Source organism: Coenobita brevimanus, chromosome 61, assembly GCF_032717465.1.
Source record: "Coenobita brevimanus isolate Jiangsu-jjx chromosome 61, ASM3271746v2, whole genome shotgun sequence".
In the NCBI taxonomy this organism is placed as follows: Eukaryota; Metazoa; Arthropoda; class Malacostraca; order Decapoda; family Coenobitidae; genus Coenobita; species Coenobita brevimanus.
The window spans coordinates 38,855,672-38,871,067 of NC_137014.1; positions in this window are offsets into that span (position 1 = coordinate 38,855,672).

Sequence of the window (15,396 nt, forward strand, 5' to 3'; positions counted from 1 at the left end):
GACTAGGGAGGGGAGGCAAGCCCCCCAGGTTCCCCCGTAGTCATGCCTTTGCGTCTTTGTAGGCCTATTAATCTCGTGTTAGCTGCAGACGATTTTATTATGCCCTACCTTAGGAGGGGTTTGATACAGCCTTCCTTACCTTCCCCACTACAAGAAGTCCTTTTCAACATGAATGAAGTCGTCTGATGGAAAGATGGTTGAAATGAAAATAGCTGTCTTAGTGAGAGATTAAATATTAAAATTTCATGTTTTCGCATTTACTGTACACGGTATATATTGGACGTTGGCATGAAATATTGTAGTCCTACTATAAAACTATTTTCTGTAATCGTATTATCGTGTTGTAGAAAATGGATACACAAAGGGGTAACAAAATTTTACGTGTTTGTCACTGGCTGAAACAACCATTCGCCATAATATTTCATATACTCTTATCAGTACCTAGTTTCCACAGACAATGAAGAGGTCAGAGACTAGAAAAACGAAAAGGGGAAAAAAAAAAGACGTTAATTTGTCAGCTCTGAGCTGAAGATTTTATTATATTTTCCCCTTCACTGTTGATGACTAATGATAATTTAGATACAGTATACTGTAGTTTCAATTAGTGCAGTTTGTTTTTATGACAGTCATTGGGCCGAAAATAACCTCGGCGATATGGGTGTGATGCTGGGGGGCGGTCTTTAACAGGTTGATATAGGTTTTTGGTCTTTCAAAATAAAGTTTATTCCTAGGTGGTTAAAATTATGGAGGGTCGAGGGGGGGAAGGGGAAGGGCCCATTTAACTTAAGTGTGTGGCCCATTTCATCGGGAATACTGTTGTGTATATTGCTCACTATTTTTTCTTCTTTTGCTGCTGTTCTTGTTTCTGGAACCTCCCTCACCCCACATGTGAGAAAAAAAAAAAAAAAAAAGGATAATGATGATGAGTACAGTCACCACCTCCCTGAAACTGATCCAAACATTCCTCATCACTCTGTGCTCACGTTTGCTGTGAGGTTGGTGAACAGGGCCTGGATTTCTTTTAACAAATTTACCATCACTTCCGTACTGCCAGTTTTGTTCATAATACAAGACGAGGAGCATAATACCTACCTATCTATCCATCTGTCTATCTATCACGAAGGATAGGGAAACGTGCAGAATATTCCCATTTCTTGTTCCGCTTACAAACACAAATCCGAGTCACGAGAGGGGAAACAATCGTAATTTTGTTTGTGAAGTTTAATCGAGAATTACCAACTGTCTGAGCTTTTAAGATGACTTCGTTTTAACGTAAGAAAAACTAGTAGGTGGTGAAAATCGCCTGAGTGACAATAAGTTTGTGGTGCAGAGGATGTGGTGTCCATTGCATTGTGAATCTGCCTAAGAAATTGCCTTTATTATATCTTGCGTTATTATCAATCGGTATACGTAGAGGTACTCTCTCTCTCTCTCTCTCTATTTTTTTTAGGTAACGCTTGACGATTAATTATTAAGAAAGAAGAACTAGATGTGTTGATCTGGACGCTGTATCATCATGAATATGTTGCAGTCGAGGCGATATGGCATCACTTGTTGAAGGAACAACAGGGAAACGATGCCAGACACCTCTATAATCGTAAATATTCGATATCATTTTACAGCTACATTCATAAATGATATTGAATTCTATCTCAAACCTTCTTGGTAACATTTCGTTGCGAGTGCTTCTATATTAAACAAATAATTACTTATGCTTGGACAGCTAAAATCATATAAGTAAAATTTCGATCAACTGCGTAGCATGATGTCAAGGTGGGACAGAGTGGATAAAATAGTAATTTTCAAACTTTTCCCGATATTAGATTATTTATTATTTCTTGTGATGATTTCATAATTTAATCTTGTTTAGCCACTCATCCACTGACCTAATTCTACCAACATTTGATGTAGTTTAAGCGACATTTAATTGAAAGGAGCTAACCCACCGTTCTGGCAACAGTGGCACGATGGCCGCCAAACAAACATCGGTAGTGTTTGAATCGTTTAATTTCTCTGTGTGTTGCGATTCTGATTATTATTAGCGGAATGGAGTATCACCAAAGTAATCTTCAGTATCCTCTGCACGCTATATGGTACGTGTAAGCATTTGAAGCAATTATTTATTCCGTAAATACCGAGAAATCTTTGTTTACATCTGTGTTCCTAGGCTTACGCTGTCCTTTAAATCCATTCATTGTCTTTTGACACCGTATCTCGGTACCTTTAACTTTCTTTCATGGCTGTATATTTTCATCATTCTCTCTCTTTAATCCACTACACCATTTTAGTTGTCACAAGCTTCTGTAATCATGTTAATGTTGCCGTACTGTTCCTTTTCGGAATGTTTTGATTTGCAAAGTATGATTGCTAAGAGGAATACAGCCATTGAATGCGAAATGCAGTTGAATGGCCTTGAAATGGAGAACGTGAGTGCCTTCAGTCTTTTGGGTAGTGTGTTGAGCAAGGATGGAAGTTCAGAGGATGAAGTGCAAGAGCTGGTACAGCAGGAGGGAGGGTTGCAGACATAATGATGGCAGCATTAAGGGATAGGGAAGTGAGCATGGAATTGGAGTAGTTGCACGGCATAACTATGATTCCCCACTTTAACTTACGGAAGCTAAGTTTTGGCCTTGTTGGAAGGACACCAGTCAAGAGGGAGAGGAGTGGATACAAGTTTTTGAGGGTTGCGTGTGGAGTTAGGCCAACAGATGAGCTAACCGTAGCGTGCTGTGACGTAGATGCAAATACATTAGAAAAGGTAAGAAGCACATTGAGTTGGTTTAGCCATGTGACGAGAATGGAGAACTGAGAAGAGAGAGGGGGACCTAGGATAAGGAGGGAGATGGAGTGGAGAGGTGCTGGTATATTATTGGGAGTGGTGTGAACTGATGGAAGACAGTCTGATGACGGAGGACTGGGTGATAGACATTTTGTTGGGGCCAACTTTTCCGAGATAAAGACGTCTGATAACAGATAGATAGGTAGACGTCTGATAACAGATGGATAGGTAGATACCACTGCCAGACGCAGGACACTCAAGGTCTTCATGTTACTCGTAAATCCTTCATTCCGATTGCTTTTGTGAATTCTTGCAATTACTAGACAGTTTAATTCAGCTTTGGGTGGAATTTCTGGATTTAGGTGTTACATACTCGTATGATGTTCATTAGCCCGTTCAACACGAAGGGTCTTCCCGGAGAGAAATCGTCTGGAGGTAACAAGAACGAACACTGAGCTAATACGTCATTGCAGTGAAAGGTTAATTGCATACTCGGTACATCATTACATACCCCAGTTGTCAAGTTTGCTACCATTTACTCCGACGTTGCCAAATGTACTAAAATATTTCTTGACAAGTACTGTAGATCTTCATGATTATAACTCCTTCAATCTGTTCCCGTAATGGTGTTAATGCTGTCATAATCAACCCTTTTATGGTCGGAAAACTCTTGCATTCTATTTAAGATACTGCTAGACAAGTTTTTATTGGTCTGAAAGTATTTACTGCATGATCAAGCTGAGATGGATGTCAGACTGTTACGGAAACAGTAATCGCTGAAATTGTCTTTTACATTTCATTTGACTGCACTGTTTTATCACTCCGTCTCATGTGACTCACTCTAATAAAATCGTCTGGAGTTAGTCTGGATAAAATACTCGAACTGTCTAACCATGAAAGGATTAATGCTGACTATTAACAATCTCGGGCTTCTGATTTACTGCAGCTAAATATAACTATTTGGCCTCAGCTGGTATGGAGTAATGGAGTTAATGATGAAAACCGAAAGTTATATTATGATTGTGAAAAATTTGACGTGTAGTGTGAGAGTAAGAGACTGAGTCGAGGAGTAGAGTGAGTAAGGTGGAAGGGGACAGGGAGACAGGGAATGAGATGAGGAATGGAGTAGAAATGAACAGTACAAGGATGAGGGTGGTGTGAGCAGCTGGAGGGAGGGCAGTGTGATAGCATAAGACATCGTGACATGAAGGCAGTTTGATCATCGTCGCCTCTTCCGGGGGATTTAGGCCTCTGGTTATAGAGGCAGACAGACAAACGACAGTTATAGATAGATAGGTAGATAGATAGATGGTGAATACGTATGTGGTGTGAGGTAACCATAATCAGAGAGCGTGATAACCAGGATCGGCCACTGCACCGGTTTATCTCCCGGGGTCAGTAACACAGGTAGTGTCGGCTTGTTTTTACCTGACGGAACCAGGTCACTCCCACGACCTGAATACTAAGTCGTGGGTGCATGCAGTGCGATGAACCTTAGCTCAGGGCGAGGGGTGAGTTCTCTTGGTTACTAGTCAAATCGACCCTCCATTTTGACTACACCCGGCTGTCACCTGATGTGAAAGTTGAAAGAGTTTAGGGATCTTTGTCAGGTTAGAAAACACGGTACTGTTGTCAGATGTCAGTGAATTAACTATGTATCTATTGGTCTTACACATCCATCTCTCTCTCTCTCTCTCTCTCTGCACCGGTATGTATATTGAACATCACGCAGGTCGTGGATATCACGAACTTTGTTTACCTCACGGCTATAGTTACGGTACTTACGCTAGAACATCTGTGACCAGTTCATTTAAGGAGGACTGCCTAGCATCAGTGAGCGGAATGACAGTCTGTGCCCAGAGTCTGACATATTGAATTAAAAAAAAAAAAAAAAAAAGTAAGATGGTGTGACTGGAAGAAAATTAATGTTCGTGTTTCCGGGAGAGATCAGCTTGTTGGTATTTCTGTCTTTCGTGGGGTAACTTGGATACTGCGGTAGGGATTCGCCAGTCAGTGTCTTGGAAATATAGCTAGCGTTCGTTATAACTACACGTTCTCCATGATTAACAACGTACACTTCACTCGATATGGTAGATTCTTTTTAACCCTTCGTCTGTTGTTAGAGGAAGTTATTTTTTATTTATATATTCTTGCAGTCACTGGACGATTTATAATGGCTGTCATTAACTTCATCAGTAAGACAGGCTTTCGTGAACATGAATAAAATCGCCTGGAAGTAGCAGAAATTAATCATTACAACACATCAGTAGATTCAAGAGGCTAATGTAGAGGTCATTAACCGTGATATCTGACAACAGGTGGCATGTATTTTTTCAAACGGAACTGGGTCAGTCCCACAAGTGAATACTACGTCGTGGTTACATGAAATTCAGTAACCCTCAGTGATGATTAATTTCAGGAATGAGTCTTCCTGGTGAATGGGCAACTGGGTCCTCTAATCTTACTACACCTGGCCATTAGTGAGCTGAAAGGGGTTAGGGATATTCGTGAGGTTAGAAAACACTTATAGGCTAACAGCAGTTATTGAACCTGAGTGATAGCCATGGACAACATTTATAAAGTATTCTAAGCCAGGTATGCCATAAGCAAAGTTTTCGTAAATTAGGTAACTTGTCACAGTCAGCTACATTGCCGGTATTTATTTATTTTTTGCTTTGATGCTAACACTTATTCTGTAGTAGGTGGTGGAGACCATCATCCGCTCACTTGATGTAGTGTTGCCCATTGCTTCTTTAGGTTACTCTGCACTGAATGACAACCCAGGAAACCTGTACTGTAACCCAGGAAACTATTTCCAACCTAGGAAACCATTTACAACGCTGGGTGGTAACCATATAGCCAAATAACGAGGTGATGCGGAACATACTATGGTGCCCCAGTTGACTGGGTGGATAAACTCAAATGTGGCGTCCATCCAAGAACCAAACCTCCACACTATTTCCCGACCCTTGCTATGTCGAGGCGCTTTCTACTACTATGGAACATCGGTTCACTGCACTGGATGGTCCTGCAGAGACGATTACTTGCCTGCGGTTGATGGGTCTTTAGCACAACTTTGGCTCAACCCTATCAGCCTGAGAACGCAACTGTCACATCATCGTTATGACTACACGGTTTTTCGCATCTCAAGTAGTTAGCTACACCCTTCATTAACCTCTTCGCTACTAAAGGTCAGTCCAGAGTTAGAATCGCCTGTTTGTTGCAAGAAAAGATCGTAATGGGACCGAAAGGGTTAAGAGACTCTATAAGTACTCTTCCCGGTGCAGTCAGTGGCCGCGTTTCCTTATCACACTTTCAGATTACATTTACCCCACGCCAGGCACTTATTAGCCATCGTATTAATACCGGTCTTATTAGAGGCGGGTCAGGACGTATCGGTAGCTGCCTCTCGTCATCGCACAGCGTCTCTGATCAGCGTATTTGTATCTTTGGAACACTCAGCGACTCTCCCACGCTTCCTCGATATCACATTACGAGTCTTTACCAGTGACGGGTCAAGTTGTATCGGTAGTTATTTCTCGAGATACTAGAATCGTTGTGCAACTCAGCGTCGTGTCCAAGGGCGGCCCCAGCTCACTGCACTAGCATCTTTGTTCAACTCATCGTCACTCCCAGCTTCACTTCAAGATGAGCAGCGTGGACGTCGTAACAAATTCATCCACCTTTAAATTCAGTAAGACTAAACAGATTTATGGACATGACTTTTTCGGATTGATATCTTTCCTTGTTTCGCGTTAATGTCTTTCCATGCAGCCGTGGTGGCCAAGTGGTTAGCTTTGCCAGTTACAAAGTTGCCGGCTCGATTGGGCCACAGTTTGAATCATAGGCGACTGTCGACCTAAGTCAATAGTCCATGCACGGCATTTAGGTTTGTAGGTAAAATGAGTACTTAGGGTAACACCTACTGTGCGAGGTAACTGTGGTTACCAAGATGATGTTGTGGTCTTGTAACTCAGGATTGTAGATGAATAGCCCGTCACAGGCACTGAGGCCTAAGATTCGGAGATGGGCATTGAGGCTAAGCGCCTCATGGCGTCTGCCCTCACCTTTACCATTACTTATACTGCTGTGCCTTCAGTTCATTCTGTCTGTATTGTACTGTTACTGGCTTTTATCACCACCACCACCACCACCACCACCACCATCATCATTATCATCATCATCATCATCATCATCATCATCATCATCACCATCATCATCATCAAAACAACAGCGACAATAACGACAACAACATTAACAGTAACAACAAGAACAAGAACAACAAAAAAAGATTTTTTTTTTTTAATCCACCTAAAGGTGGGGTGAGATAGGGTTTCTCTCTCTCTCTCTCTCTCTCTCTCTCTCTCTCTCTCTCATGAAGCTGCTCAAGGAATTTCAACTAATGTATCCGTCATAGTCCATTTTCCATTAATATCCACTAACAACTTTGCCAAATATTTGAACATAAAAATATCGATGCACACTGAACGAGCCATTTTTACACCCGAACAGACCACATAATTACCGAACTTTAATTTATGCAACACTCAGGTAAAGTTAATTATTTCGGTGCCCATTTTATAGCGATAGTTGTCTCATTTTAGCTTCGCAGAGAGTTTCGACCTGTTTCAGCTTTTTTCACGTTGGTCAGTGGCAGTGCAGGACAGTATTACCGCTGGGCATCCTCTCTCAAGGAACTTCTTCGTGACTAGCATCATGTTCTGGTGTTCGTCTCCTAATTATAGCTTAATGTTCAATATGGCGAGATGGCAATTTCAGGTGAAGTTGAAGTGTACAGAGTGTAGTGTTAGCAGTAATATGAATGAAGGAAAGTGAGAGAGAGAGAGAGAGAGAGAGAGAGAGAGAGAGAGAGAGAGAGAGAGAGAAAGAGAAAAGCCTCCCACAACTTGTTTTTTTATTTTTTCTGCTATTTTCAAACTTTTACTTTGCTCAGGGGGTAGTTTTCGAACTAGATGTGTTTGATATAGTCTTTATTAACTTCTTCAAAGATGAGATTTCTTTCATAAACATAATAAAATCCTCTCATAAATTTGTTCTGTAGTTCATTAAATTTTTTGAGATATGGCAGGAATAATATTAAAAAAGACGTCTGCGTAATGAAGGGGAAAAAATTCACTGAGAAGTCATAAAAACTTTCCCTCTAACTCAGCCGAGAGTCTGATGTGTGAGAAAGAAAGAGAGAAAGAAAGAAGGAAAAAAAAGAAAATCACTCCAGGCAGCGTCAGTCGTTTCTAAGCGGTTGTGGGGTTTTGGAGGGTTTCTCTCTCTCTCTCTCTCTCTCTCTCTCTCTCTCTCGTTTCTCCTTGTTTTCCTGTTCTTTTTCATCTTTTCTTCTTTTTTTTACCACCTTTCTTCCTTTTAATCATTCTTTTCTTTCATTCTCCTTCCTTTCTTTTCTCTTTTTCCTCCTTCGCCTTTCCTTTCGTTCCGTCTCTTCAGTTTCCTGTCCTAGTACTTTTTTTTTTCCGTTGTCGTGCTCCCTTTCTTCTTTGTCCTCTAACTTTCTCCTCCTTCTTTTCTTCTTAGAGTCAGGGAGGAGGTGGGGAGGTGGGATGTAAAAGCCTTCCGGGATAAAAAAGAAATCCCTTTGAGAAAGCCCTGAACAAAATCCCTTTGGCGAATATGTTAAGTAGGAGAAAACAACTCATTATTTTACCCATTATTGTACTCTAAGGTCAGTGGAGTGAGTGAGTGAGTGAGTGGGTGGGTGGGTAAGTGGGTGGGTGAGTGAGTGAGTGGGTGGGTGGGAAGGTGGATGAGTGGGTGGGTGTGTGAATATTGGGGTTGTGGGATGCTTCATGACTAGGCTACATAACCACACCTTCACAAGGCATCACACACATACACGAGAGAGAGAGAGAGAGAGAGAGAGAGAGAGAGAGAGAGAGAGAGAGAGAGAGAGAGGTACACACTCATACATAAACAAAACACGTACGGAATGCTGCATGACAGTGCACACAGAGACATGCGGGAGAGTACATACACAGGGACAAACTCAAACACTGACACACACACACACACACACACACACACACACACACACACACACACACACACACACACACACACACACACACACACACACACACACACACACACACACACACACACACACACACACACACACACACACACACACACCAATTCCGTCCCCAGCCATTGCGATTGGATGAACTAATAGACCTGTTGTTGTTGTTGTTTTCCTTCCATTTTATTCCTTTATTCCTTCATTCATAGTCCTCTGTTTTCATTTTTCTGGTATTTTCCTTTTCTCTTTCCATCCAGTGTTTCCTTCTCTTCCACTTTTCCTCATCTCTTTTCATTCCTTCTCTCCGCTACTTCAGTTGCTCAGCATCTTTTTTTTTCCTTTGCATTCCCTCTCTGCCTCTCATCTCCTGTTTCATTTCCCTTCTCATTTTAGGTCTTTTCCTTAACCCTTTCAAACAGCTGACGCCTTTATTTCTTTTACTACTACCAGACGATTATATTCAGTCTAGGAATAACCCCCAGTACAGAGCGGGTTATGGAAGGCTGTATCTAACCCCTCCAGCTCAAAAAGTCCTTCAAGCTGAATAAAATCGTCTGGAGCAAGCAAGAATGAACTAAAAAACAAAAGATGCCCCACAAGGTTGAAGGGACTGTGTGACTGACAAGGAAAGCACCTAATAATATCCCCCATATTTTAATACCCAACCGTCGATTTGCAGTTTCAGGTCCCTTTTTTTAGTTCACAGTGAAGGGTGGAATGTTTAGTTAGATACCAGTACTGCGGGGGTTCTGGTTGTTGGGTACTGATTTCTGTATCATAATTGTTTGTTTGTGTGTGTGTGTGTGTGTGTGTGTGTGTGTGTGTATGTGTTTTTCCCTCTCTCTCTCTCTCTCTCTCTCTCTCTCTCTCTCTCTCAGTCCATAATCAGACATTCCTTTCTTCGTGTTTACTCACGCCAGAAGATGGGAAAAGGGGAGAGAAAAATATACCCGAAAATTCTCTCTCTCTCTCTCTCTCTCTCTCACATTAGCCTGGACTCTTATTTGCATATCCTTTTTTTTTTTTTTTTCTCAAATTTGGGTCCGACTTTCTCTTCCTTTAATATTTTTTTTCATTTTGTTCACATTATTCCCATGTTATTCCCGTCTCTTCTGTTTATCTGTGTGTTTGTCAGTCCCCCCCCCTTCTCTCTCTCTCTCTCTCTCTCTCTCTCTCTCTCTCTCTCCTCCAATAGTTTCTGCTATTACAAACGACCTTTTCCTTTTCCTCCTTCAGCCTCTCTTACATTATCCCCCCCATCTCTCTCTCTCTCTCTCTCTCTCTCTCTCTCTCTCTCTCTCTCGCAATCGACCTTTGTCAGCTGCTTTCTCTGATCTCCCAACCTCCTCTTTTCTCCCCCCCATCCTCATTCCCCTCCCCTCACCTCCTTCACACCCTCCCCCTCCTATCCCCTTCCGTACCTCTTTCCTTCTTTTACCCTCCCCTTATTCTCCTTCACCCTCCTTCTCTTCTTCCTTACTATCACCCTCCCTCCCCTCTTCCTTCTCCCCACCGTCTCCCACCTCCCATCCTCTCCCTTCTGTCCACCCTTTCCCTCGTTCCCCTCTCTCTCTCATCTCTTCACCCTTTCCTTCCCTTCCCAGCTCACTTCTCCCCATCTTCTTCCTCCTTCCCGTCTATCCTCCCTCCGCTCTCATTCCTCTAAATTCGTACCGTCCTTCTCTCCACACTTCTTACTCATATTCCTCTTCTCATCTCTCTCTCTCTCTCTCTCTCTCTCTCTCTCTCTCATTGATTTTCGCCCGTGTTGATATGTCAGGTATCCTCTCCATTTTAATAGCCTCCCTTACCTGATATTTCTCTTGTTGTTGTTGTTGTTGTTGTTGCAAGGAGGAGAAGAGACTTTGGGTAGGGAAGTGTTGTTGTGTAGTAGTGTGTGGTGGTTAGTGTGGTATTTTGGTGGTAGTGGGCAGTGTGTTGTGTTTGTGTCTGGTGTGTGCTTGTTGTATGACTGTGCGTGGTGTTTTTGTGGTGGTTATTTGGTATCCTGGTTGTGTGGTAGCGTGTATGTTGGTTGTATGGTAGTGTGTGGTGGTTGTGGAGTTGGTTATGGTAGGTCTGTGGTACTGTGCTGCTTGTGTGTGGTGGTTGTGGGTAGTGAGGTGTGTACTGGATATTTGGTAATGTGTAATGAATGTGTGGTAGTGTGGAGTGGTTGTGTGGTAGTTGTGGTAGTGTGTGGTGGTTGTGTGGTATCTGTGGTAGTGTGTGTGGTGGTAGTTGTGGTAGTGTGCGGTGATTGTGTGGTAGCTGTGGTAGTATGTGGTGTTTGTGTGGTGATTGTGTGGTAGTGTGGGGTGGTTGTTGGTAGTGTGTGGTGGTTATGGGTTATGGGTAGGGTAGGGTAGCATGTAGGGGGTAAAAACTGAACGGAATGAAAGAATATAAGTGATCGGATAAGAAGAGTCAACAGTAACACGCAAGAGAAGACCAAGGTTGGAGAGGTACCATAAGAAAATAGCAGTACATCTTAGAAACAATGCAAGGAGGAGGAAGCATGTAACGGTTGGAGGGAAAATTAAAGATAAAATGAAAGTCCTGAATTATTGTATTTGATATGCGAATGTAAATAGTACGACGGGAAATTTTAAGCAATTTTTTTCGACTTACTATCTTCCCAGTCATATATTTGTTTTACTGCTGAGATCAAACCCCATTAATGTAGAGATTCGATATAACTTGTGATCCATTTAATTATCAGAAAGCTAACGTAGGAGTGCACAGATCCCTCTTAAGTAAATGAGGCTAATATTGACAGACAACATTTAAGGCTTCAGTTAAAAATCGGGAAGTAAACAAAGGAATAACAGGTTTCAGTTTAATAATAGAAAGGTAACACATACACGTGGAACATAAAGTAAATAAAAGAAAGCTGACACAAGCACACCACACGAAGGAAGTAGAAGAAAGCTAACACAGACACACACAAAACAAAGCATATATAAAGCTAACACAAACGGCACAAAACGAACAGAAGAAAGCTAACAGACACCCACAAAACAGAACATACAGGAAGCAAACACAAACACAGCACAAAACGAACAGAAAAAAGCTAACACAGACACACACAAAACAAGGCCTAATCATAGACAGCTAACACAAACACGGCACAAGGGGAATAAAACAGACCTAAGAGAGAACCCTCAAAAGAGTACATGTGATCCAATTAATCATCACAAAGCTAATAAGGGGATACACAGACCAGCCTTACATCACACAGCCCAAGCATCCACCACCAACACCACTGCCAGCTGCATTTTCTCAGCTGTGTTGTGGGTGGATGGAGTGGGGCGGTGTGGGGAAGGAGGGTGGTGGATGTTGGTGGTGGGGGTTGTGGTGTGTGTGTGTGTGTAAGTGGTAGATTTGGCCGGGGGTGGAAGGGGTTGTAGGGGTACTGTATGGAAGGGGTGGTGTGGGAGGGTGTTGTTGTGATGAAGTGGGGTTTTATGGGAATGGTAGGTGATGTGGGAGGATGATTGTTGGGGTGGGTGTGAATGCTTAGGATGGTGGTTATGGGGGAGTGTGTGTGTGTGTGTGTGTGTGTGTGTGTGTTTGTGTGTTTGTATGTAGGTCGTGTGGGTGTGGGTGTGGGTGTGGAGTTCTGTTTCATCTCGCCACACTTCCTTTATTAGATCGCAAGTCTCCATCTGGCTCCACACCCTCCTGCTGCCATTGTGTTGCTCTGTGTTACCACCTGATGGAGTAAACCCGGACCCTTCCTCTTGCTCCTGGAAAATGTTGTGGAGTGTGTTTTGGTTGGCCCCTCTCTCTCTCTCTCTCTCTCTCTCTCTCTCTCTCTCTCAAGAGAAGCATACTGTTTACATTCACATGGTCTCAGGGAGGCTCAAGGTTTCCGACTCTTATAATAATGTGTTTTCATAGCTTTCAAAAGGTTTCCCGTACTCAGTGGAGAAAGAGAGATAGAGAGAAAGAGAGAGAGAGAGAGAGAGAGAGAGAGAGAGAGAGAGAGAGAGAGAGAGAGAGCTAAGTTGTCGAATTTTAACCCCTTCATTATGATGGGCCTCCTGAGCTGAATAAAGTCGTCTGGCGGTAAAGAAATATGTCTTTGTACAGAAAGAATTAAAAGAAAATACATACATACATACATACATACATCCAAACATACATACATACATAAACTGATTGTCTTCCTGCTTCTCTCTCTCTCTCTCTCTCTCTCTCTCTCTCTCTCTCTCTCTCCACACACACACGCACAAATACACAAGGTCACCAAGCCATACAAATGCTGTACGCTTGTATGCACCACACACACACACACACACACACACACACACACACACACACACACACACACACACACACACACACACACACAGGTGGCTTGTATGTTTGTCGCCTCGTTTGTGCAATTATCTCCCAGTTATCATGAGAGAAGGGGAGAGTCAGCGATATTTCCACTCCACTCCACTCCACGCCACTCCACTCCACTCCACTCCACTCCACTCCACTCCATTTCACTCAGCACTTCTCCATTCCACCTTATTCTACTCCATCTTACAGCTACTCCACTTTATTCTACTCTGGTCTGCTCCACTTTACGCATTCCTGCTTTATTTTGCTCTGTTGTGCCCTACTCAGCTCTCCCTTTATAGTGCTCTTTCCTGTTCTTCTGTGTTCTGCTTTGCTCTGTTTGACTGTACACCGCTCTCTTGTGCTGTACTCTACTCTGGTATACACTACACTACACTACACTACACTACACTACACTACACTACACTACACTATACACTCCACTCTCTGCTCTACTCTACACAACTCTACGGTACGTTATTCCATGCTTCTTTACTTCACACATCGCTATCGTATTTTTCTCTCGTTCATTATGTCACTCTGCTTAACTCAGGTCCACTACATCACTCCACACCACCACATCACTCCACATTACCACACCACCTCCACACCACACCCAGCACCTCCACAGCATCACACCACCTCCACAGCTTCACACCACCTCCACACTACCGCACAACTCCATACAGCCGCATCCCTCGACACTGCCACACAGCTCCACAACACTACTCCTTTTCACACTACCATATAACTCCACGCCACTCCACATCACGACAGCACGTCACCTTACAACCCCACCCCACACTACCACACCACTCCTACTTTACACAAATCTACCACACCACTCTGTACTTCTCTGGAGCCTACCATTGCCATTGCATCAGACTACTACTCCTCTCTACCAGTAATCTACACTGCTCCACGTCACCACTTGACACTGTTCCACTCCACACTACTGTGTCATCCACAACAACAACATAGCTTTTAACACTACATTATTCTCTCTCTCTCTCTCTCTCTCTCTCTCTCTCTCTCTCTCTCTCTCTCTCCTTGTCATCCCACTCTTACCGACTCCCCTCTCACATCCCCGCCTCTCTTCCTCTCCCCTCTCCCCCTATCTTATCCAGTCTCTCCCTCACTCCCCATATGCTCTCAACTCTCTCTCTCTCTCTCTCTCTCTCTCTCTCCAGCTTCTTTCTGTCTTCTCCTGCTCATTCTTCATGCCGTCTATCTTGCCTCTCTCCCCTCTCTGGTTTCATCTACTCTCTCTCCTCCCCCTCTCTCCATCCCCTCCTTCACATTCCTCTCTCCTCTCTCTCCTCAGCCTCCTCCCTCCCCTTCCCGTTCCTCCCTCCCTTCTCGTCTCATTCGGTCTTTCTCTCACTCTCCATTTCCTTCATTTCTGCTCTTCCTCAACTTCTACTCTCTACATTTTCTCTTTCCATATTTTCTCGTTTTCTCCTCCTTTACCTCCTCTCCCCTTCTCTTATCTAAAATCTCTTGCCCCTCACCCCTACCTTCACCCCTCTCTCCCTTCTCTCTTGTCTCCTTCCCCTCATCCTCCCCCCCATCTCTCCTCTTCTCATCCAATCTCTCCCTCGCGTTTCTCATTTCCACGTCCTCTTCCGTGCTTTCCTCTCCCCTCCTCTCTTCCACTTCACTCTGCTTCTTCACTCCCTACCTCTCTTTTCTCTCTTCCTCTGCTCATCCGATCCAATCTCTTCCTCCTCTCATTTCCATTTTTACTCCTTTGCTGTTCTTCCTATCCCCTTCTCCTCTCCTCTGCTCCTCTCCTCTCTCAGCCTCTCTCATTTCTTTCCCTGACTCGCTCCTCTCTCTCTGCCTCCCTCTTCTCTCTCCCTGCATCTCCTCTCTTTTTGCCTCTCTCCTCACTCTCCCTGTCCCTCTCCTCGCTCTCCTTGCCTCTCTCCTCTCTCTCCCTACCCCTCTTCTCTCTCTCTCCCTGCCTCTATCCTCTCTCTCCTTGCCACTCTTCTCTCTCTCCCTGACTCGCTTCCCTCTCTACCTCTGCTTGTCCCATCCAATCTCTCGCTCACTCCCCTCTGCCTCGCCAAAATATAAGTGGCAAGGAATAAGCCATTTTCTTTAACTCAGAATCCTGCTTTCTCTGTGTCTTGTTTTTCCTGTTTTTGCCATGCGTAACTTAAGTATTTTTTCCTATTGACATATATATATTTTTTTGCTAGATGTCGTGTTTTATTTATTCATTTATTTC